Genomic DNA, 25,732 nt, shown 5'->3' with positions numbered 1-25,732 from the left:
CCACATGAATGAGACTGATTATGAAGGCCCTTCCTACAGAATTAGCACGTCCCTTTCCAGCGATGTGTTAGTTCATTTATTACTTTTTTAGGATCCACACATGCATCCTCCAAATGGAAAGCTCTGACGGGAAACAAAAAGAAGATTCCCATCTAGTTAAGGTAATCTCTTCCTCTCCTCATCATAGACACATACATGTCAGCATCCCATACATATTCCCTATAAAGCTAAGACAACTGCATGCAGCAAACTTGGCTTCATGAGGCATACAGGGAGGCAGGGTTTAAAAAGTTTCCAATGAACAAAAGATTGTTGTTACTACACTGCTATTATCAGTCTGGAGACAGCACTATCTTGGCTACATCAGAAATTCTGGGAGGACCTTTAAGCCCCTCCTCTCCCCACAGCACTTCCAATGCTGAAAGTTGCATGTATCATGCAGTTCGCAGGTTGCCAATCTGTTCCCTGGAGTGATTTGTACAGCTGGCAATCCTAATATATATGCTTTCATTCGTAGCAGAGAAGGCAACCCTAAATTGGAGAAGAGAAAGCTGGTTTCACCTCAAGAAAGGAAAAGTAAGTGTTCAGGCCTGGCATGCAGCAGAAAGAAATAAAGTAGTAGAGTGGACCATGTAGAGATAGAATCCCGTTTTTAAATGCTTCTCTGCTTGAAAAATCTCCCTGTACAGTGGTACCTCGGGTTAAGTACTTAATTCGTTCCGGAGGTCCGTTCTTAACCTGAAACTGTTCTTAACATGAAGCACCACTTTAGCTAATGGGGCCTCCTGCTACCGCTGCGCTGCCGGAGCCCAATTTCTGTACTTATCCTGAAGCAAAGTTCTTAACCTGAAGCACTATTTCTGGGTTAGCAGAGTGTGTAACCTGAAATGTATGTAATCCGAGGTACCACTGTATGTTGAAAACTAAACACAATTTCTAACAAATTGTGCTGGAAATACTCACACGCACCCAGCCGCTGCCCATGTTCACTTGCAATGACATTTTTAAAGAAAAAAGAAAAGAAAAGAGAAGCATTCAAAAATGGTGTTGCTCCTCCCAGCAATATACAGCCCATTGCCACCACTTCAGGATTCCTACTGCACATGTACACCTGAAGTCGGTGTCCTCCATTGGTAGAAGAGTGGCGCCTATCCATAATGGTTCCTATACTTTAGCAATTGCAAAATGATTGAGAACACTTCCCAATGACCAGGCTATTGAGCATTCATCCTGATCTGTTTACACAAAGTTTGCATGGAGAAGAGACAACACTGCCCTCCCCTCTTTTTTAGCATTCATTTTGAATTACCGTATTTTTCGCTCTATAAGACACACCAGACCACAAGACGCACCTAGTTTTTGGAGGAGGAAAACAAGAAAAAAAATATTCTGAATCTCAGAAGCCAGAACAGCAAGAGGGATTGCTGCGCAGTGAAAGCAGCAATCCCTCTTGCTGTTCTGGCTTCTGGGATAGCCGCGCAGCCTGCATTCACTCCATAAGACGCACACACATTTCCCCTTACTTTTTAGGAGGGAAAAAGTGAGTCTTATAGAGCAAAAAATACGATACTTGCAGGTAAAATAGGTGATAATGCATCAAGTAACGTCATCCCACACTTTGCAGCACATTTTCTGATTATGTTCCTTATCATGAAAAGTCCATTTAGGGGGAAATGGAGGTGGGGATAGAAAATAAGTATTGAATCCCTGTGTTCAATAGAGCAGCATCCATATTGGTCCACCCTAAACTGGACGGCTTTGCAGAGTGCTGAATGGTTGTCCCATAATAATCTTGTGGTAGGAACAGAACTTGCCTCTCCCATCACACATTGCAATACATCACAGAACAGGAAGGATTGTGAAAGCTTGCTAATGCTAATTGTTGTGTAGATCATGAGCAGTCAATGTGGAGCCCTTCAGATATTGTTGGACTACAATTCCTACCCTCCTTGTCCTGTGGGAAGAATTTCCGGAGATGGAGGGAGGCAAAGACTTCATCAAAGCCTGCTCCAGGATCACTTTGTCCTGCAGGGCAATCTATAGTTAACTGTCCTGATGACTGCATCCTTGATGCCTTTTTAATGCATCAAGATTTCTATATTGCATTTAAAAAAATTACTTCAATGATAATTGCATGCTGCCTTGAAAGGATTTGCAACCTGAGAAGTAGGATATAAGCAACTATAATAAATAAATCATATCCCTAAGATTGAGTCCCCTTGTACACACTGTTAGGAGGCAATCCTTACATGTGAGAAAATGCCACTCACAGAAAAAGTGGGCCTCACATCATAGCAAACATACATCAAGATTGAACTATTAGGCTGAAATTCTTTAGCCGTTTACCTGTGAGTAAGCATCATTAAACCACTGATATTTCCAAGTATTCATGCATATGACTGTATTTTTATAATGTTGGTTAGGGCTTTATTATTTTATGTACAACTTTAGGTGGTCATCTAATGTAAAACTGCAGGGCAGGAAGACCCCAGAAATGCATGGCAAACTTAGGAAGAGTCAGTAACCAACTCTGAATCCTGATTACCATGGGCTTTACCATTTAGCTGCAAACACGCTTTAAAACCTCTCAAGAGAATATATGGCTATGATTTAGCAAAGTGGCATCTGGATGCCCTACATAAATATAGAGGAAAGAACATTTTCCTGGCAGTTACAAGCCTGACTAGTAAAGTAAGCAGTTTCTCTATTGCAGCTTCAGGTGGCTCATTACAGCTCTATTGACAACTCAAATATTTTTTAGCTAAATCTCAAGATTGTTTTATGAAAAAACAACAGAAAACTTTCGGTACTCTGCAGAGATAGGAAGGAGCATAAGATGAAATGGAGGTTTGTTTCACAGCCAGATTCCAACAACATAGCTACTTCACTAAGTCTTTGTCATAACCCTTCTAACTTCACTTACAGTGTAGGAGGTCTGATATGGTTCTTCTTGAGGGCCTCTTGAGGAAACCGAGAAATGAGTAAATTAATAATATGGGGCTAACTGGAAAATACAAACAAGTGCGTCACCTGTAGATGTGTGAAATATTCCCTTACCAAGAAATGGCCGATGGTTACAGTAGTAGTTGGTAGGACACTTAGCTGATATCCCATAACCAGCATTGTTGTAGCCAGGAAGGAAGAGGCAGAGGGGCAAGACGGGGGCAAGGTCAGCATGGTGAAAATGCACTGGTGGAGCCAATTCAGCACTTCCCTTCAAAAAAGTAAATAAATCCTGCACTCCTACTGCTGTGTTTGCACCACATCAACTACAACACCACTAGCTTCCTCCTCTTTTTTCTGGTAGATCATAACGATGCTAATGATGAGAGATCAGGTAAGCAGGCATATTCAGCCACCTGCTACAGATTATTTATTAATTTACATATTTATAAACTGTTACAGTGGTGCCCCGCAAGACGAATGCCTCATAAGACGAAAAACTCGCTAGACGAAAGGGTTTTTCGGTTTTGCGTTGCTTCGCTAGACGAATTTCCCTATGGGCTTGCTTTGCAAGATGAAAATGTCTTGCGCTTTTTTCTTAAAGCCGCTTGAAGAGGTGCAGTTGCAACGGACCGTGCTTCGCAAGACGAAAAACATCGCAAGACGAAAAGACTCGCGGAACGAATTATTTTCGTCTTGCGAGGCACCACTGTATTTGAAAGCTCTAAACCAGGGGTTGTCAACCTGGTCCCTACTGCCCACTAGTGGGCGTTTCAGGATTCTAGGTGGGCGGTAGGGGGTTCTATGGCACAAGCTAATCCTCCCATCGAGCACTGGTGGGCGGTAAGGAAATTTCACCATCAAGAAAGATGCATTAGCGGACGGTAGGTATAAAAAGGTTGACTATCCCTGCTCTAAACAGTGTCGAATTAGTGAAGAGAGAATTGACTTGGATAAATAAATGGAAAGAGTTCACAGAAGGTAAGTTCCCTGTCTCCTTCACTCCCCTGAAACTGCCTGTACCTTTCTTCCAACAAAAAAAGTGCCCCTTTATGGATTTTCCCAAAGGCAGGGTGGAAGGGGGGAGTGCTGTTGGTGGAAGGGGGAATTCCTACAAATGGGGTGGAAGCATCTTTTGTAAATATTACAGACAGAGCCTCCAGGTTCAGCTCTGCTATGAGACAGAGTCTGGTGTCTGCCTTTGGTACCAGATGCTGGGGAGCAACAACAGAACCCCCCCCCAGCTGTTCCTTTCAAGCCCCTCAGCTATTTTGCTCTGTTGTCACATGGGTATGGTAAACTGACCTCCTGTTTTAAGCAAAGTAGGTTACAGAATCACATTACAAGTGCTGAACCAAGATTCAGTCATTGTTCAGAATGCCTGGTTTTTTTGAATGAGAAAGGGATGCCATCTTGTTTTCTGTCCCAAGGGGCAAAATACCTTGGCATGACCCTGAGTGCCTCTGCCACAAACCATACTGTTCAAAGTCCTCATGCTCCAGAAACATTTTTGGGGGTGGGATGGGGAGTGGCAAGGAAGTGGGAAATATAAGGAGTTTCCTTAAACAAACTTCCTTCTGTTCATTTGTCTTAGGAGCCAAATTTAAGTATTGATAAGAAAGAAACTATCATAACATAATTAAAATAAAGAGCATCAGCCCAAACAACCACATGCTTGCCAAAAAAGAAACATTATGCATCATCTTCTGAATCCCAACAAAGATGGAGATTTGTATACCTCCCCAGGGAGTAAGTTTCAAAATTTACAGGCCTCTGCTGTAATTGCCCTTATTCCATCTGCTTGAGGCTTCCAGGCTTCCTGTTCCACTCTCTTTGCACATTAAATTAAAATTCATTTTAAAATATGCATTTATATACAAAATTCAAAACACACATTATCCAAAAGCATGCCTTTCTGAAAATGTGAACTACAGTGTGAAAGTGTGAAATCTGGTGGATAACTAAGTTTCGAATATACACATAGTTCTTAGAGGTGCAGATCAGGTCTATTCAGATTGGAATTTGCAAAGATTGAGTTCCTCAAACGTCCCTTTGATACAAGTGTGGGGAACTTTTGGCCCTCCGTATGTTGCTGAGCTACAACTACCATAACCCCTGGCCACTGGCCATGCGGGCTGGGGCTGATAGAAGTTATAGTTCATCTGTTTCTAGGGGCCAAAGGTTCCCTGCACCACAATGATGCTACTGGGATTCTGTCAACCTGCCTTGAAAAACCAGAAAAGGTCCTAACTCTCAAAACTCACAAAAAATTAATAACCTTATATATAATTGTTTAAATTATCTTCAGTTATATAATTTTCAGTATGTTTATATAACTTATACTTTCTACATGATATCGAACTAAGCCATACTTAGAGTAGATGCAACAAAAATAATGAAAGGATGTCAAGAGATGCTAATGGGTCCAATCTGAGTATGACTCAGCCTTGGAGATCATCTTTTGTTCTTCCCTTTATTTGCAAAATATTTTCTGGAAGAAAGCCTTCTCTACAGTTAGTACCCTCCTCTCCTTTTTTTTTGAAAAAAAGAAACTTTGAGAAAATCTTATAAGTTCCTGCTCAGCTGTTGTGCGGGAAAGAGAAATGTCTAAAGCAGCAATGAAAGCATTTTAATATCAGTAGTTCAATAGCTCTGGGATATACCACACAAATCAATATAGTTAATAATATAACCACTTTGCTTTGCATAATTTCTGTACTGAGTACTTACATAATACATTGTTCCTTTGTGACACCCAGAAGCCACATCAGGATTTATGATGCTCCATTAAGCAATGCCCCCCCCCCCCGCACGCTCTACATTTTCCTTTCTCCATTACCTGTCTCTGCTGCTTCTGCTATCTGGTACCAATGTCCTGGTCATCCATGAAGGTTATTTATTATTTCTTAACATATACTGCTTGGGTTTTTCCAAATGTGTTGAAGTTTTTCTCCTGCTCTGGAGAGTAGGACTCAAACCAATGGTTTCAAGATACAAGTAAGGAGATTCTGACCAAGCTTCAGAACTTTCTGACAGTAAGAGCTGTTCAACAATGTAACGGACTCACTCTGGAGTTCATTGGGAGTTTTTAAGCAGAGGTTGGATAACCATCCGTCATGAGTGCTTTATTGGGATTCCTGCATTGCAGGGGATTGGGCTTTGTTGACCCTTGTGGTCCCTTCAAACTCTCTGATTCTGGGATTCTAAATTGCCTTATAACGTTGCAATCTGCATGGCCTCTTGGGTTTAGAGTAGGGAGGGAGCAGCAGCTCACTGCTGCTGCAAGATCTCAGAACATTTTCTTTGTTTTTATGGGTCTGACTTCAACAATATTTCCCCCTCCCTCTCCTCCTACCTGCACCCTGTTCCCTCACGAATCGCTCTGATGGTTCCAACAACCCCCTGGGGCATATCCATTGGAGTGGGGGTGGCCACAGAAAGAAGGAAATTTTGCATGAGGAGAACTTGTGTAATTATTTCCCTGGATTAAGGCCATGACAAATGACCAGTGGAGTGACTATTCTTTTTTGTTCATTTGTTTTGTTAGGAGCAATGCAGAAAGAAAGACATATATTCATTTGTAGGAGGTGATGGGGGAGGGAAACAGTAACTAAATCATAGAATCATAGAATCATAGAATCATAGAGTTGGAAGAGACCACAAGGGCCATCGAGTCCAACCCCCTGCCAAGCAGGAAACACCATCAGAGCACTCCTGACATATGGTTGTCAAGCCTCTGCTTAAAGACCTCCAAAGTAGGAGACTCCACCACACTCCTTGGCAGCAAATTCCACTGTCGAACAGCTCTTACTGTCAGGAAGTTCTTCCTAATGTTTAGGTGGAATCTTCTTTCTTGTAGTTTGGATCCATTGCTCCGTGTTCGCTTCTCTGGAGCAGCAGAAAACAACCTTTCTCCCTCCTCTATGTGACATCCTTTTATATATTTGAACATGGCTATCATATCACCCCTTAACCTCCTCTTCTCCAGGCTAAACATGCCCAGCTCCCTTAGCCGTTCCTCATAAGGCATCGTTTCCAGGCCTTTGACCATTTTGGTTGCCCTCCTCTGGACACGTTCCAGTTTGTCAGTGTCATTCTTGAATTGTGGTGCCCAGAACTGGACACAGTACTCCAGGTGTGGTCTGACCAGAGCAGAATACAGTGGCACTATTACTTCCCTTGATCTAGATGCTATACTCCTATTGATGCAGCCCAGAATTGCATTGGCTTTTTTCGCTGCCGCGTCACACTGTTGGCTCATGTCAAGTTTGTGGTCAACCAAGACTCCTAGATCCTTTTCACATGTACTGCTCTCAAGCCAGGTGTCACCCATCTTGTATTTGTGCCTCTCATTTTTTTTGCCCAAGTGCAATACTTTACATTTCTCCCTGATAAAATTCATTTTGTTTGTTTTTGCCCAGTTCTCTAATCTGTCAAGGTCGTTTTGAAGTGTGATCCTGTCCTCTGGGGTGTTAGCCACCCCTCCCAGTTTGGTGTCATCTGCAAATTTGATCAGGATGCCCTTGAGTCCATCATCCAAGTCGTTGATAAAGATGTTAAATAAGACCGGGCCCAAGACAGAACCCTGTGGCACCCCACTAGTCACTCTTCTCCAGGATGAAGAGGAACCATTGATGAGCACCCTTTGGGTTCGGTCAGTCAGCCAGTTACAAATCCACTGAGTGGTAGCAGAGTCAAGACCGCATTTTACCAGCTTCTTTACAAGAATATCATGGGGCACCTTGTCAAATGCCTTACTGAAATCAAGGTAGGCTATATCCACTGAGTTCCCTTCATCTACCAGGCTTGTAATTCTGTCAAAAAATGAGATCAGGTTAGTCTGACATGACTTATTTTTCAGAAATCCATGCTGACTATTGGTGATCACAGCATTCCTTTCTAGGTGCTCACAGACTGTTTGCTTAATGATCTGCTCCAGAATCTTCTCTGCTATTGATGTCAGACTGACTGGGCGGTAATTATTTGGGTCCTCTCTTTTCCCCTTTTTGAAAATAGGGACAACATTTGCCCTCCTCCAGTCTGCCGGGACTTCGCCTGTTCTCCAGGATTTCTCGAAGATGACTGCCAGTGGTTCTGAGATCACATCTGCCAGTTCTTTTAATACTCTTGGATGCAGTTCATCTGGCCCTGGAGACTTGAATACATCTAAACTAGCCAAATATTCTTGTACTGTCTCCTTAGTTATTCTGGGCTGTGTTTCCTTTGCTGAATCATTTGCTCCAAATTCTTCAGGTCGGGCATTGTTTTCTTTATCGGAGAAGACTGAGGCAAAGAAGGCATTGAGGAGTTCAGCCCTTTCTGTGTCCCCTGTTTGCATTTCACCATCTTCTCCTCTGAGTGACCCCACTGTTTCTTTGTTCTTCCTTTTGCTACGAGCATACCCATAAAAGCCTTTTTTGTTGCTTTTAACCTCTCTAGCAAGCCTGAGTTCATTCTGTGCTTTAGCTTTTCTGACTTTGTGTCTACACGTGCTGGCTATTTGTTTGAATTCCTCTTTGGTGGTTTCCCCCCTTTTCCATTTTTTGTACACATCCTTTTTTAATCTTAATTCATTTAAAAGTTCTTTAGATAGCCACCCTGGCTTCTTTAGGCACCTTCCATGTTTCCGTCTCATTGGTATTGCCTGACGTTGTGCTTTTACTATCTCCCTCTTAACAAACTCCCAGCCATCATGAACTCCCTTTCCTTTTAGTATTGCTGTCCATGGGATCTCACCCAGCACTTCCCTAAGTTTTATGAAGTCGGCTTTCTTAAAGTCAAGAAATTGAGTCCTAGTATGCTTGGCTGCTCCTTTCCGCTGTATAGTAAACTTCAGAAGAGCATGATCACTCGCGCCTAATGATCCTTCCACTTCTACCCCACTAACCAGGTCATCAACATTGGTTAGGACCAGATCTAAAATGGCTGTTCCTCTTGTTGCTTCTCCCACTTTCTGGACAATGAAGTTGTCTGCAAGGCCAGTGAGGAATCTGTTTGACCTTATGCTCTTGGCTGAGTTTGACGTCCAACAAATATCCGGGTAATTGAAGTCCCCCATTACTACTATCTCCCTTCCTTTTGCATGCTTGGCCATCTGTTCCAGGAAGGCATCATCTATGTCCTCCGTTTGGCTTGGGGGTCTATAGTAAACTCCCACAGTGAGGTCTCTGTTATTCTTCTCTCCCTTAATTTTGACCCAAATGCTCTCACATTGGCTTTGAGGTTCTAAATCTTGGATCTCTTCACAGGTATACACATCCCTGACATATAACGCCACTCCTCCTCCTTTCTTGTCTGGTCTGTTTCTCTGAAATAGATTGTATCCCCCCATTATTACATTCCAATCGTGGGACTTATCCCACCAGGTTTCAGTGATGCCTATTATGTCATATTTAGTTTGCTGTACCAAGAGCTCAAGCTCATCTTGTTTATTTCCCATGCTTTGCGCATTAGTGTACAGACATTGAAGTCCATTAATCATTCCCCCGTGTCTCTTATTTAAGGATTTTTTCCTCCCACCACTAGGTCCGCGTGCTGTTTGCTCCATTTGGTCTATGACATTTGGATGATCATCTTCATTAATTGATAGACTCCTACCTTCAGGAGCACTGTCTCCCTCCCCCACATTAGTCAGTTTAAAGCCCTCCTGATGAGGTTTCTGAGATTTTTGGCAAAAACATTCCTCCCAACCGTTGTGAGGTGCAGCCCATCACTTGCCAGAAGTCCATCTTCAAGAAACTGCAGTCCGTGATCTAAGAATCCAAACCGTTCCTGTTTACACCATTTGCGAAGCCAGCTGTTCACTTCCACTATTTTCCCCTCTCTCCCTGGGCCACGTCGTTCAACTGGGAGGACAGATGAGATGACAATTTGTGCATTTAGTTGCTTCAATTTCCTGCCGAGAGCCTCGTAGTCTCTTTTGATCTTCTGGAGGCTATTGCTTGCAGTGTCATTGGTTCCCACATGAACCAAGAGGAAGGGGTATTTGTCAGTGGGTTTTATGATTCCTTGCAGTCGTTCAGTTACATCTTGGATCTTAGCCCCGGGGAGACAGCACACTTCCCGAGACATCTTGTCAGGCCCACAGATCACTGCTTCTGTTCCCCTCAGTAGGGAATCCCCTATCACCACTACACGCCTCCTCTTGGGTTTGGTCGGGGTTCTTCCGTGAGCTGTCCGTTCCAAGATCGCCTGCACATTCCCTGAGGACTGACTTTGCTGCTCGTCTTCATATACCTGATCGACTGTAATGAGGGAGAGATCCTCAAATGGAGTCTGCTCTTCGTCTTCCATGCTAGGGGAGAGGACCTCAAAGCGATTGTGTATTTCTAAACAATCAGAGTGAACCCTGGGCCTCCTACTTCTTTGAGTCACGTTTCTCCATATATCTGGCTCCTGTGTTGATGAACTAGCCTCCTTCTCAGGGGAGTCCCCTGTCTCCTCCTTGGTGGGGACGGTGTGCTCTGTTGCTTCCAAGAAGAGCTCCAGCTCTCTAATTCTTTGGAGCGTAGCTACACGTTCCTCCAGTTGCTGGACTTTGTCTTTTAAAAGGGCAATCAACATGCAATTGCTGCAGGTGAAGCTGCCTGCAACCTTTGGCAAGATGGCAAACATTGCGCAGGAATCGCAGGCGACTGCAGCTGTTCCCTCCCCTTCCATCTTGAGATCGTGTTGTTGGGGGTGGCTACAGAGGTCCTCCATCATAAAAAGCTTGAAGACAGGACAAATAACTTCGCCCACAAAAAAAAACCTAGGTCTCCCCCAACAAACGTTTGAGACTAGCTCCCCTAAATCTAAAAGATGGATATAACTGCGCGCGCCGCTAGGCGCGCGCCGCTGCCCTACAAACTCTGATAAGCTCCTCCCACAGCTAATCCCCTGCCTCAACAGAAACCCTGCCCCCTCTGACCTTTACACAGGGAAAAGAGCTAATCAGCCACAAGAAACACACACACACACACAAGAAAACCCTTTTTGCTCCTTCTTCAACTGCTGCCCTACAAACTCTGAGAAGCTCCTCCCACAGCTAATCCCCTGCCTCAACAGAAACCCTGCCCCCTCTGACCTTTACACAGGGAAAAGAGCTAATCAGCCACAAGAAACACACACACACAAGAAAACCCTTTTTGCTCCTTCTTCAACTGCTGCCCTACAAACTCTAAATATCAGGTTAGGATAAAGTTTGGAGATAAAACATGGCATTGAAAGATTTTTGCACATTTGAATCTGTGTACACTGTCAAGTGCTGCAGGGTTTTGCACCCTCTTCTGCTTTCTTTGGTTGTTAGCACCAAGGAGGAAGGGCTGTGATGTAGACAATAGAGCAGATTTGTTTTCTGTCGCTCCAGAGGGCAGGATTAGAATCAAGGAATTAGAAATTGCAAGGAAGCAGATTTCAGCTACACATTAGAGAAGCGAAGAATGGAACAGACTGCCTTGGGAGATGGTGAGAGCTTGTATTTTAGCAGTTTCATTGCAGTTTCACTGCATTGAGCAGAAAGTTGAATTAGATGACATCCAAAGTCCTTTCTAGCTCTAACTCCCTGCACAGGTAAGAAGGTAAGAAGAGCCTGATGCTGCAGACCAATTGCTCATCTAATGCAACTTCCTTTTCTCACGCTGGCCAACAGATGTCTCCGGGAATCCCACAAATATGAGGGAGTAGTAGGGATGAGTACCTATTCTGGAGTTATGGAGGAGCCTACAACACAACAGAGCAAGGCAGACGGCTGCAACACTGAGAATAGCCCTTGGGGGCCTACTTGCTTTGATAAAGGAAGGATGTGAAGCCCTTTTAAGCCTCTGGCACCAGTCCGCTTTTCGTAGGTTATGTGTCCTTGAGAAGAAGTAGAGTCTCCTACAGTCATCCCTCTGGCCTGAAAATAGATTCTTCTGAATTATGTATCCTCCAAGTAGGTGTACTTTGTGCACCTCTGCTGATGTAATGTAGGAGGCACTTGATTCCTCAAGCCCATGAAGATTCTGTCTCCAATTCTGGTGCTGTGTACCTGCTTGCCAGACAGTTTCAGGACCAATAGTTTCCTGACCACCAGCATCAGGCTTAGAGCAGGAACTAGATTTATCTGTCTGCTTAGCTGGTAGAACTGTAGACTCCAGTTCTGTGTCCTAGTCACCACAGGACTCTGAAGGCATGACAGTGTGCACACTGGCTCTGCCACCAACCTCCCATCACCAACCTGTTGTTTTCCAACCTGTAGTGGATGGTGGAGCAGTGGCACTTGCCTAATTTCCCAGTAGGTGGGTCACTGCTGCTTACTATGTGGGATGGTGGAAGGATCAAGGTAATTGGGAGGTCAACACTGTGGAAACACACTGGCAGAATACCACTTGCCAGAAGGTGACATAAGCATCGTCACTTAACCCCATAATCCACTGGTACTTCCAATTTATGGAAGGTGACTGCTTGCATTTGAATCTATGGAACCTCTTGCATGCTTTAGAACCATGGAAAATCAGGGGACTTCGGAAATGATTGCCAGAGAGTGATATCTTCCTAAATGGGATTCTTCAAAGAGCATACCACAGACGCTTCATTTCTAATTTAAAGGTAAGCTGTGTAAGTAAGTGAAATCCATCCTGTATTCAGACAAAAAAAACCCCTCACTTTAATGTGATAGATATGGTAGAATCAATAACAGGTACAAAATACACATTCCATCACCATGATTCCTTGTTGCTTGAAGATTAAGAGAGGCATTTTGAGATTCGCAGTATGTTTTCTTCTTATGTAACAAGCAGTTGAGTTTTAAAATGCTGAAGAAAAAAATTAAGTCACAACATTACCTGAGTAAATTCAATTTGCTAAATCCCATTTAGTCAACTCCGGAGAGCTGTTTTCTGCCAACATCAGCTGCTTGGCTTGCAGTCAGTAATGAGATTACTACAGCAGATAATGGTTGTGACTAGTTACATTATGACTGGTGGGGTATTAGCAGCTACTGCAAATGTGTTCCTTAAGCAAAATGGCTCTTGAGTAGATTGAGGTAGCTCTTAATTCTTGAGCAAAAGGAAGCAATGAAATGGACATGTGTCAAGAACACCCAATCTCTTTGCTCAGTTTCATTGCCACCTTTCATCCTTCTTCGCCTGTACCCTGTTAATATCATTGGCTTGAGGAACGCAAGTGAGTGTTCTTCTACATTTTGTTTGTCAGGCACATTTCTCACCCTTCTTAGCTTAAGCACCTGGTGTAGTGTAGTGGTTAGAGTGTTGGACTAGGGCCTGCGAAAACAGGGTTCGAGTCACACTCAGCCACAGAGCCTACTGACCGGCCTTGGAACAGTCACCAGAAGTCATCCAGACCAACTGTGTAGGGGGTTGTGAAGGTAAGATGTGGAAAGGGAGAACCATGCACACCACCTTAAGTTTATTGGAGAAAATATGAGATATAATAATAATAGATAAATAAGCAGCAGTCCTCTAAGAATAATTTAGAGACTGAAATACTGACTTGCTCAAGGCCACTCAACAAGCTGCATGACTGGATGCATATTTGGAATGCAGCTCTTAAGAACAGCACTGTGGCCCATCTAGTCCAGGATCATGTTCCTGAAGGCATCTGGTTGACCACTGTGAGATACGATACCCACAAGCATGACCAGAGCACAAGGGCAGTTTCCCCTGCTGCGGTATCCAGCAGGTGGTATTCAGAAGCAATACTGCCCCCAACTGTGGGGGCAGAGTGCTAGTCATAAAGGCTAGGAGCCATTGATAGACCTATCACCCATGAATTTGTCTGATCCTATTTTGAAGCCAGCAGCAAGACTGGGAGTTCACACCTCCCATTGTTATGGAAAGCCATAATTTTGTCACTCAGGGAATGTACATTTCCAGGATTGATTTTAAATAAATACTCTCCTCTGCAGCAATTCTCATTTATATATAATAATATATACGAATTGTTGGAATATATATAAATGGAATACACACACACACACACACACACACACACACACACACAATTATTCAATCATAATTTTAAGATTTAAAACTCTAACTCTCTTCCCCCTCTTTATGTGATTCTTTACATTTCTTTTCATCTTCCTGCATACTCCAAATTACCTCTATATATCTATTCCCATATGTATCCAATATGTATATTGAAACTGCAGGTTTTTATATTATTCCTGCCAATGTCTTAGTCTGTTTACAGCTTGTTTGTAAATACTCAATAAACCATTTCCATTCCTTTCTTTAAAAATTGTTATCTTGATTTCTTATTCTCCCAATAAGTTTCACCATTTCTGCGTTGCCCATTAACTTCTGTATCCATTCTTCTCTCCTTGGCACCTCTTCTTCTTTCCATTTTTGGGCAAATAACATTCTTGCAGCTGTGGTTGCATACATAAATACATTTCTATACTGTTTAGGTGGTTCTGATCTCATAAGTCCCAAAAGAAAAGCTTCTGGTTTTTAAAATAAATATGACCTTAAACATACTTTTCAGTTCATAATATATCATTTTCCAGTAAACAGTAACCTCATAAGTCATATGAAAAAAGATACCTTCTTTCTCTTTACATTTCCAGCACATATTCAATTTGGATTTATATATTTTAGCCAATCTACTAGGTCAGGGGTCAGCAACCCGCGGCTCCGGAGTCGCATGTGGCTCTTTTACACCTTTGCCGTGGCTCCGGGGTGGATACTAGCGAGGGGAGGAGGCGCATTGTGCGCCCTGACACTCCCCACTGTGGCAGGCGCTGTACTGGCTGTGACGTCGCATGGGGGCGGTGCGTGCATTAGTCACGCACCGTCCCGACGTCACCTTCCCGCCCGCCCGCCCGCTACATTGTAAGGGGCATGTACGCTGGTCACTGAATTGAAAGGGGGCATGTACTCTGGTCACTGTTTTGAAGGGGAGTGAAGAAGACACACACAAAAAAGGTAACTTGTTAATTTAACGTTTATTTCTACGAGGAGGAGTAATTCTGAGGGGTCAAACAAACAAATAATAAAAAGTGAGAAAAAAGTTATTTTTATAATGACGAGTTTTGCGGCTCCCAGTTTTTTTTTCTTTCTTCAGAAATGGGTCCAAGTGGCTCTTTTTGTCTTAAAGGTTGCAGACCCCTGTACTAGGTGTTAGGTACCATCTATATAACATTTCCATATAGTTTTCTCTTAAACTATAAGATGCTGTAAATTTTATATCCACATTCCATAAATGTTCCCATGCATCCATTTCTAAATTATGCACTGGCAGAGGAAGAGGCGTGCGGGGGGAGCGCACCACCCCCGGCAGCAAGATCCTGGTGGGGTGCCATCGCAGCTGCCCCCTCCCGCCCACACAGGGCGCCACACCCCTACGGGCAGTGCGCCTCACCCCTGGGACACGTGCCAGCCTGCTCTCTGCTCCCTGGTGCTGGAGCATGAAGCTCCGCCACTGATGATATGACCAATATCTATTGCCCAGTGTATCATTAAAGATTTCACATGTTCATTCTTTGTCTACCATTCCAATAACATCTTATATATTTTAGATATCACTTTAACATTATAGTTTAACAGGTCACTTTCTAGTTGTGATGTTTGTTCCCAAACTCTCACTTTATATCCTTTTTAAATACTTCATTTACATGATCTTATTGTAACCATGTTGTTAACATCTCTGATAAATCCTTAAATTCTTTTAATTTAAATTCTCCACCTTCTTCTCTCAAGAAATATCTATAAGTTGCCCAATTTTCCATCATATTTTTCCTTTTCACTGCTATGGCTTCCAAAGGTGACCATCAATCTGAAGATTTTTCTGATAATGCATTTTTATTCCTCTGTCTTTAACTCTTTTAGAATTAAAAGTTACCATACCGTCACCTGGCAGCTTTTTGATTTTGTTTTTTTGTTTTTGCATACTTTGCTTTTACTCAAAAAATTTGTCCACACCTGTACTGACCTCATCTCCCAATTCAATCAAATTAGTAGGTTCTTTTATTATTGTTGTTTCACTCAATTCTACTGTCAAATCTTCTGGAATGCCTCTCAATCAAAGAACCAGTTATTTTGGATTTAATTCTAAAATGACCATTGCATCCAGTGTCTGTTCATGAACTACCTACCGCTTCCAAATCTTCTTTCATCCTTTCTTGCTCTCTCTTTGCTTCTCTTACCTCAATGTGTACTTTCTTAGAAGATTTTTCTAAATTTGAGGTTTTGAGCTTTAATTCTTGCACTGTTTTCTCCAATTCTAATGTTTTATGAGATAATTATTTAATATCTGTTGTTATATTTTCAACTGATGTGGTGTTATCAGCTTTCTTTAGATAGTGTCAGTCCCCCCCCCCCCAATAGTTCTAATCCTGGCACTTCCCAATATTAAAGTTCTAAAATCTATACTTGTGATATCTGTCTCTTGAATCACATGGAAATGGAAAGCAAAGGGAAAGGGGGGGGGGAGAGAGAGATATTCATAAACCTCAGTTGTATAAATAATAAAATCCAGGTCGTCTTTTCATCTTCCCACTGTTCAAAATAACTTTTCCAATTGCAGTTTGGTGGACTTAACAGAAGATACTTTCAAAAATAAAATGGGGGGAAAGCATCAAATTTTGTACAGTCTTAACTCAGTTCATTTACTGGTATTCTTGTGTTCAAACACATTAGCGGGTAGATATTTATTCTTTATTCTTTTGTTTCCACAGAAGATTTTATTTCATGCAGTTCTATACCTATGTCCGGGGAGGGTGGCTCCTTTTTTCCTCCCTGGTGTGGCTCAAATTATCTCATAATCAAAAAATTATATCCTTTTAACCTTTCGAATTGGTTCCTGATCCTTTTATTTTACAGAGGTCACCACTTTGATAATGGATCTCAAAGCTTTTTGCTGTGTGGTCTCGTTCTTGGCATGTGTCTATGTTCAATCCTGGAGCCCTTTCAGCTCCCTCCAGAGCTCTGAGTACTTCGTGAGAGGGTTCACCAACACTCCTGGATCCTCCAGAACCCAAACTAAAACCTTCAAGGAGAGTTTAGTAGGTGTGTTGCCTTCGCCACCTTCCCTTCTCCTCATAGCAATTGGGTTGGTCAAGATGACCGATCTCTGCCGTCCACCATTGCCTGCAGCAGACCCTGAAGTCCCTCTGGGGCACTTCAGACCATTGTGTGGAAATTTTGTCTAATATGTCCAAAGAATCATCAATATGTCTGCTGGTATAGCCCAAAAATTTCTGAATACATTCTCTCCCTCATACACACACTCATCAACATGGCAAAATAAAAACAACAAAATGTGAAATTTACACTTCTCATTTAAAGATAGATAGATAAACACCCACACACCATTTCCCCACATCTTATTTTAACTATACTGGCTGCATTGAATACTTTCAACTAAAGAGATAACATCAAACAAACATCAAAGTTATTCCTTTCTTTTAATAAGAAATTTTATTTCACTAGAAACAAAATGGTCAATTATCTTGCATATGAGTACAAGTTATTTTTGCACAAGACAAATGCCTTGCTTGATGAACGTTTCCCAAGATAGCAGTATATTTGTCTCCAGGAGAACAGTTGATACATGAGAAATTGCATTCCTTTTTTAAAAATAGTGTTTTATGTGATATAACAAAAAATATCACATAAAAATAACCATACCATAATCCTTAGATCAACTATATATACAATCCAGAACAACTCGCAAAGATGAGATTTCTAAAATTCCCTGACTTCCCTCCACTCCCCTTCTTGGTTCTTTTGTTTTAAATTTGTTCATGCACATCCATAATATCTTCAATTCACAATAATTTCCAATTTTATACATTATTCATCATATTACAAGTGTTTTTCAAAATCCCGCTAATATATAATAGTGTACACAGTGCTTTGGAAATATGCAATAAATATTTCTAATTTTTCAAATTATTGTCCTCTTATTTTGTTGGGTTTCTAATTAATTAATCAATTCTGCATAGACCATTAATTTGCTTTACCAATCTTCTTTATTTTCTTTGGTGGGAGCTTCTTCTTTTTCAAATTCTGGGATGATCATGGCCGAACAGCTGCTATCAGACACAGGAGGAAATTCTTTTGCTCTATGAAAACATTTAATCCTGGATAAACCAGTGTCTAGGCTTCCATTTTTTTAAACAAAGGTTATTTTAAGCATTTTCTTCAAATCATTATATATCATTATCCAAGCTTTTAAAATAACCTTACATTGCCACCACATATAGTAGCCTCTCAAATGAGTCACCCTCCTGTCCTGTTACATTTCCAAAATAGTCATAGCGCCCCAGAGCAATTCCCACAAGGTGCTGGTTTCATCTACCACCACCTTTTGTTCCCCCTGTATTTTCCTCAAACCTCGCGCCTCTTCTTGTTCCACCTCAGTGGTTGTAACATTCAGTTCTTTAAATTGTCCCATCACCTGTGTCAGTGAATTCACATTTTTCTCCATTTGAGAGGCTGTCATACTCAAAGTTTTTATTATCTGTTTAGTATGTTTTTCTTCTTCTTACACAGATGCTGTCTGCCTCATGTCAGATTTTTCTGCGTGGCTGGGACAAAAAGAGCAACCCAGAGCCTTGGAACAAGCTGGGACCCAATGACCAGTACAAAGTATGGTATGAAATACTTAACTAGGGTTATGATGCTGGTTATCCTATAGGCAAGGGATGGGGAGCCTGATGTCCAGCAGAGATTGTTGGGACTCCAACTTCCACCAGCCCCATCCCTGACATCTATGGATGAAGGGCAAATAATAATAATAATAATAATAATAATAATAATAATAATAATAATAAAGACCATTTGGTGGGAGGAATAATAAGCTTCAGCTTTGGAAGGCCTGGGGTATGTGATCACAGCATTTTGGGGTTGGACTAGATGACCCTCGGGTCCCTTCCATGATTCTTCACTCTACTCTCCAATCTTCTAAACTCTGACTGAATAAGCATGATAGATCCCTGAGTTTCTGCCATTGACTCATGATTCTTCCTGCAAAATGTCTTTTAAGCCCATTAAAGCTGAATGATTAGAGATCCTTTCCTTCTATTGAAGCAAAGGGGTAAAAACCTAAAACGGAGCACTTCACATGGACAGGATATAAATAAATTATTATTATTATTATTATTATTATTATTATTATTATTATTATTATCTTTCACAAAATTTTCTTTCATGTTCTCAGATGACTGAGACCTAAAGGAAAACAAAAGCTTCGTTTGGGCTTCAATGTTTAAATACTCAATGACCTGGCACTTCCTGTTTGTCTGCCATGACAATTGGCTGTGCCAATTACAAAGGAGCCCTTCCATGCTGGTAATTGAGGATAATATGGGAGTAATTATCCCTCCAACCCTCCCAGGGTTTGGGGGGGGCACTCCAACTGCAGATCGTCCTGATACCTGCTGTCTGTCCAGAAGGAAGAGGGGACAGGGGCAGCTGTGTGTAAGTCGCACAGTTGTGGCAACTCTCCAAAGCTGGCCCCATCAGCAAAGGACACCTATTTTTAAAGATAAAAATTTGGACTTAACGGGCATGCTCTGAACCAGCGGAGATAAAATAACTTGCTGATTGAATCAGCCACTGAGACGGATTTGATCTGGGGAAAGACTTTTGTCAAGACCAAAACAAAATGGCTTGAAATATGTAAGTGGATGCTATCTTAAATACGAAATGGACTGTGTGAAATTTTGACTATGATTCTGGTAATGATCATTAAGGGAAAGATGAAAGGAAATCCTGATGGAGCTATTGTTTCAGTGTGGAGGCATCATCTTATTAACAGCTGGAAGGAGAAATGATTTACGATTCATGATATTTATGAATCACGAATCACGATTTATGATTTGCGATTCATGATATTTATGAATTACGAATCATGAATTATGAATCACGATTTATGATTTGCGATTCATGATTTGCGATTCATTATATTTATGAATTATGATTTAGGATTCATGATTTAGGATTCATTATATTTATGAATTATGAATTGTGATTTATGAATTGTGATAAAAAGTTTTTTTCTTCCTGTACAGTTTCCAAGCGATTTGAATGGGGAAATCCTTTCAATTCCTCAATAATAAGAGGCAGTGAGGTGAGGGAGGCCAGGGCCACATCCACACCATTTAACACGCTATGAAGCCGCTTTAAACACTCATGGCTTCTTCTCACAAAGAATCTGGGAGCTATTTTGAAAAGGGTGCCGAGAGTTGTTAGGAGACCGCCTGTTCCCTGCCAAGGAAATACGTCCGTCTCATTAACATTTTACCATTCCACTTCCCATGTTAATCAGAATACAGGAAGACTCCCCTGTGTGAAGACTCCCCTGTGTGAGTGCCTGAGGGCCCTGCTCTTGCCACTTACCATCTGGCCTGGGGCGGGGCCTGAAGCCTCATAAGGACTGTGTGCCGCTTGCTGCCTGCTGCCCAGGAGGACTCCCCTGAGTGAGTGCTTGAGGGCCCTGCTCTTGCCACTTACCATCTGGCCTGGGGCGGGGCCTGAAGCCTCACAAGGACTGCTTGCTGCCTGCTGCCCAGGAAGACTCCCCTGTGTGAGTGCCTGAGGGCCCTGCTCTTGCCACTTACCATCTGGCCTGGGGCGGGGCCTGAAGCCTCATAAGGACTGTGTGCCGCTTGCTGCCTGCTGCCCAGGAGGACTCCCCTGAGTGAGTGCTTGAGGGCCCTGCTCTTGCCACTTACCATCTGGCCTGGGGCGGGGCCTGAAGCCTCACAAGGACTGCTTGCTGCCTGCTGCCCAGGAAGACTCCCCTGTGTGAGTGCCTGAGGGCCCTGCTCTTGCCACTTACCATCTGGCCTGGGGCGGGGCCTGAAGCCTCATAAGGACTGTGTGCTGCTTGCTGCCTGCTGCCCAGGAGGACTCCCCTGAGTGAGTGCTTGAGGGCCCTGCTCTTGCCACTTACCATCTGGCCTGAGGCGCGGCCTGAAGCCTCACAAGGACTGCTTGCTGCCTGCTGCCCAGGAAGACTCCCCTGTGTGAGTGCCTGAGGGCCCTGCTCTTGCCACTTACCATCTGGCCTGGGGCGGGGCCTGAAGCCTCACAAGGAGTGCTTGCTGCTTGCTGCCTGCTGTCCAGGAGGACTCCCCTGTGTGAGTGCCTGAGGGCCCTGCTCTTGCCACTTACCACCTGGCCCAGGGTGGGGCTTGACAGGCCTCACTAGGGCAGTTGCTGTTACTGCTGGAGGGGCACAGAGTGTTTTTAAAATGTTTTTTAAAAATTTCTTTTGAATTTTATGTATGTGGGGGGTGGGGGTGGGGTGGATGTTTGGTTGGGTTTGGGGAATTTTTTTGATTTTGTTGCTTTTGTAATTTTTACAGTTTTTTGTTTGTATTCTTTTATTGGTTTTGTTTGTTTGTTTGTTTAAGGTATTATTTTGTTCTTAAGGGGAGGGGTCAGGGCTGCCGGGGAGTGGGCCCCAGCCCACAAAATGGCTGGGGCATGTTCCACAGGGGGGGGGTGCACTGGGACAACCGATCTCAGTGATCACGGGTAGGAGGAGGAGTTATGCTAAGATTAGACCATGTCATTACAGAGGGGGCAGGTTTAGTCGTTGTCTGAGGACTATTCCTTCCTCCCGGTCTGGTCCTGACTGGATGGATACTAGAATCAGCAAGGATACTAGAATCAACCCACATGACCTGAAGGTGCTGCTGTGCAATGCCAGGTCAATGATTCATAAGACCACTGCCATCCATGACTTGATCATGGATGGAGGATTTGACCTGGCATGTGTGACAGAGACTTGGTTGGATGAAGCAGATGGGCCTGTCCTTGCTGCTGCTTGTCCACCAGGTTTCTCTTACGCACAGCAACCCAGGTCATGTGGGCGGAGAGGGGGGGTTACAATGATTTTTAGGAAGTCATTAGTTTGCACCAGGCGTCCTATTGGGAAGATCCAGTTTTCCGAGTGCATGTTCTGGAAGTTGGGCAATAGGGGCAGTACAGGATTCCTTTTGGTGTACCGACCTCCCCGCTGCACCAAGGATTCCCTGCCCGAGCTGCTTCAGGTCGTGGCGGATGTTCTCCTGGAGACACCTAGTTTGGTCGTCCTAGGGGATTTTAACATCCATGCCGACACGACCTTACAAGGGGCCGCTCAGGACTTCGTGGAAAGCATGGCCTCCATGGGGCTGTCCCCAAATAAGTCTGGCCCAACCCATAAACATGCCTTGGACCTGGTGTTTACCTCTATGGATGTTGGTGATCTGACACTAAGTAAAAGTGAAATGAAAGAAGTGCCATGGTCAGATCACTTCCTGGTGCAACTGGACTTCTCTGCGACCCATCCCCTCTGCAGGGAGGTGGGACCAATTCGGATGGTCTGCCCCCGCCACTTAACGTATCCAAATGGTTTCCAGAGAGTGGTAGGGGATGCTTTATCCCATGTTGATGGCCTTTCAGCTGATTCCCTGGTGGCCCGCTGGAATGTGGAGTTAACCAGGGCTATTGACTGTTTGGCTCCGAAGCGCCCTCTCTGATTGCATGGAGCCCGGACAGCCCCCTGGTTTTCCATGGATCTGAGGACAATGAAACAATCATTGAGACGGCTAGAGCGCCGGTGGCGGATAACTCATTCCGAATCTGACCGGACACAGGTTAGAGCTCAACGTCGAGCCTACCAAGTGGCGATAGCGACAGTGAAGAAGAATTTCTTCACCGCCTCTATTGCATCTGCAGAAAAAAGCAGCAGGAGACTTTTTCAGGTGGTTCACAATTTAGCGGAACCACCTGCAACATCGGGGCCCAGTACGGGCCACATGTTCTCCTGCAATGATTTTGCAAAGTTTTTTTGCAGATAAAATCGCTCAGATTCGGGAAGAAGTAGACTCCACCGTGGGAGCAGGGCCGGGGTGGGAGAGTGCTAGAGTCCTGTTTCGTTGTGTGGGATCAATTCCAATCTGTTACCTCCGAGGATGTGGACAGGCTGCTTGGACGAGTGAAGCCAACCACCTGTCTCCTGGATCCTTGCCCATCCTGGCTTATAAAAGCTAGCCGGGAAGGACTGGGCGATGGGCTTCGTGGGGTGGTGAATGCTTCCCTCTGTGAGGGAGCCTTCCCAGACCCGCTGAAAGAGGTGGTTATTAAACCGCTTCTTAAAAAACCATCTTTAGATGCGGCCACAATGGCCAACTATCGCCCAGTCTCAAATCTTCCGTTCTTGGGCAAGGTGATTGAGCGAGTGGTTGCTGAACAACTCCAGGCACGCCTGGAAGAAGCGGACCATTTGGATCCCATCCAGTCGGGATTCAGGCCTCATCATGGGACTGAAACTGCCTTGGTCGCACTGGTTGATGATCTCCGGCAAGCTAGGGACAAAGGTGAGAGCTGTTTCCTAGTTCTGCTGGATCTCTCAGGGGCGTTTTATACCATCGACCATAACATCCTTCTGGACCGTCTTGAGGGGCTGGGAGCTGGGGGCACTGTCATACAGTGGTTCCGCTCCTTCCTCCTGGGTCGTGTTCAGAAAGTGGTGGTGGGGGATGAGTGTTCAGACCCCTGGGCTATCACTTGTGGGGTGCCTCAGGGTTCTGTCCTCTCCCCCATGCTTTTCAACATTTACATGCAGCCGCTGGGAGAGATCATCAGGAGGTTTGGGCTGGGTGTTCATCAGTATGCAGATGATACCCAGCTCTACCTCTCTTTTAAATCAGAACCAGTGAAGGCGGTGAAGGTCCTGTGTGAGTGTCTGGAGGCGGTTGGAGGATGGATGGCGGCTAACAGATTGAGGCTGAATCCTGACAAGACAGAAGTACTGTTTTGGGGGGATAGGAGGCAGACGGGTGTGGAGGATTCCCTGGTCCTGAATGGGGTAACTGTGCCCCTGAAGGACCAGGTGCGCAGCCTGGGAGTCATTTTGGACTCACAGCTGTCCATGGAGGCACAGGTCAAATCTGTGTCCAGGGCAGCTGTTTACCAGCTCCATCTGGTACGTAGGCTGAGACCCTATCTGCCTGCGGACTGTCTCGCCAGAGTGGTGCATGCTTTGGTTATCTCCTGCTTGGACTACTGCAATGCGCTCTACGTGGGGCTACCTTTGAAGGTGACTCGGAAACTACAACTAATCCAGAATGCGGCAGCTAGACTGGTGACTGGGGGCGGCCACCAAGACCACATAACACCGGTCTTGAAAGACCTACATTGGCTCCCAGTACGTTTCCGAGCACAATTCAAAGTGTTGGTGCTGACCTTTAAAGCCCTAAATGGCCTCGGTCCAGTATACCTGAAGGAGCGTCTCCACCCCCATTGTTCTGCCCAGACGCTGAGGTCCAGCGCCGAGGACCTTCTGGCGGTTCCCTCATTGCGAGAAGCAAAGCTACAGGGAACCAGGCAGAGGGCCTTCTCGGTAGTGGCGCCCGCCTTGTGGAACCCCCTCCCACAAGATGTCAAAGCAATAAACAACTACCTGACGTTCAGAAGACATCTTAAGGCAGCCCTGTTCAGGGAAGTTTTTAACGTGTGATATTTTAGTGTATTTTTGGTTTCTATGGAAGCCGCCCAGAGTGGCTGGGGAGGCCCAGCCAGATGGGCGGGGTATAAATAATAAATTATTATTATTATTATTATTATTATTATTATTATTATTATTATACAATACAATACAAATATCTTTATTGGGATTTCAAGTTAAGACATGGCATGAAATACAAAGTCTTTCTTCTTCCTGTTTCCTGTTTCCAAGCGATTTGAATGGGGAAATCCTTTTGATTCTTCATTGATAAGAGGCAGTGGGGTGAGGGAGGTCAAGGCCACATCCACACCATTTAACGCGCTATGAAGCCGCTTTATACACTCATGGCTTCTTCCCCCAAAGAATCTGGGAGCTATAGTTGGAAAAGAGTGCCAAGAGGTGTTAGGAGACCCCGTTCCCTGCCAAGAAGGGAACCCTATCCCTACCCCTGAGTCTAACTCTAACTCTAACCCTAATGCTAACCCTTAACCCTAAACTAGTGCTACAATTCCCAGAGTTCCATGGCAAGAAGGGAACCCTAACCCTAACCCTGCCCCTTAAGTAGAGCTGCACTTCCCAGAGTTCCCTGGCAAGAAGGAACCCTACCCCTACCCTACCCCTACCCCTAACCCAACCACAACCCTAACTCTAACCCTAACCCTAATCCTAAACCACCCTTACAACCCTCCGTCCCCTTAACCACCTACAGTTCCCAGAATCCCTGAGGGGAAGCCATTCCTGTTTAAAGCGTCTTCATAGCACTTTCAATGAACGGTGCGCTTAATGTGGTCTAATGTTGCCTCCCTCATTTGCTTCTCTTCCCCCACTGCCCCATCACTTGCAGTACAGCAGATGTCCACCTGCAGTCTCCCTTCAAAGCTCCTTCTCTCAGCTCTGGCCACGGCCTTGTCCATTGCACACTGCCAGGATTTCATGTTCACTTCTCCAATGTAAATAGGGACGGCCTGCGGTTATCTTCATGATTTTGAAGGCTGGACTTGGGGAAACCCTCACCGGCTCCAGACATCCCTGTAAGGCAAAGGCAAACAGGTGAGTGGGATGGCCAACACCCGACAGCGTCCCCCCAGATTCCTCCTCTGTTTGGCTGCCTGTTAACAAACAAGGCTTCCAAACCAGTTTGCACCCATCTCAGCCAGCGTAGCCTCGCAACATCCACTAGCCTGAATGCAAATTCTTCCGACAACCATCCACCAGCTGCAACCTCTTCAGGACCATTGCCAGACATCAACCAGCTTCAGAGCTGAGTGTCAGTCACCTTCAAGTAGCAATCCCACCAGCAAGTAATCTTTGTACTTGCCTTCTCCTTGCTCCACAACATCCCAGCACCGGGCAATTGCCTCCT

At 44.2% G+C, this 25,732-nt stretch overlaps 2 long non-coding RNA genes across 2 annotated transcripts in view; one reads left to right on the top strand and one right to left on the bottom strand.

Annotated features, from left to right (window-relative positions):
- The first annotated feature begins 5,764 nt into the window (after positions 1–5,764).
- LOC308578912 lies at positions 5,765–17,140 on the top strand. Its single transcript, XR_014004209.1, has 3 exons — positions 5,765–5,834; positions 12,404–12,510; positions 16,746–17,140. It is a non-coding gene; the product is annotated as an uncharacterized lncRNA (long non-coding RNA).
- A 2,954-nt stretch (positions 17,141–20,094) lies between these two features.
- Positions 20,095–25,732, bottom strand: part of LOC308578900 — a 753,836-nt gene continuing 748,198 nt past the window's right edge. Inside the window, exon 3 of the long non-coding RNA XR_014004193.1 lies at positions 20,095–20,128. This is a non-coding gene — a long non-coding RNA (uncharacterized lncRNA). The remainder of the gene's footprint in view (positions 20,129–25,732) is intronic.

Source organism: Podarcis bocagei, assembly GCF_964188305.1.
Source record: "Podarcis bocagei genome assembly, chromosome: Z".
NCBI classification, from domain to species: domain Eukaryota; kingdom Metazoa; phylum Chordata; class Lepidosauria; order Squamata; family Lacertidae; genus Podarcis; species Podarcis bocagei.
This window is presented reverse-complemented; position numbering and strand designations above follow the sequence as displayed.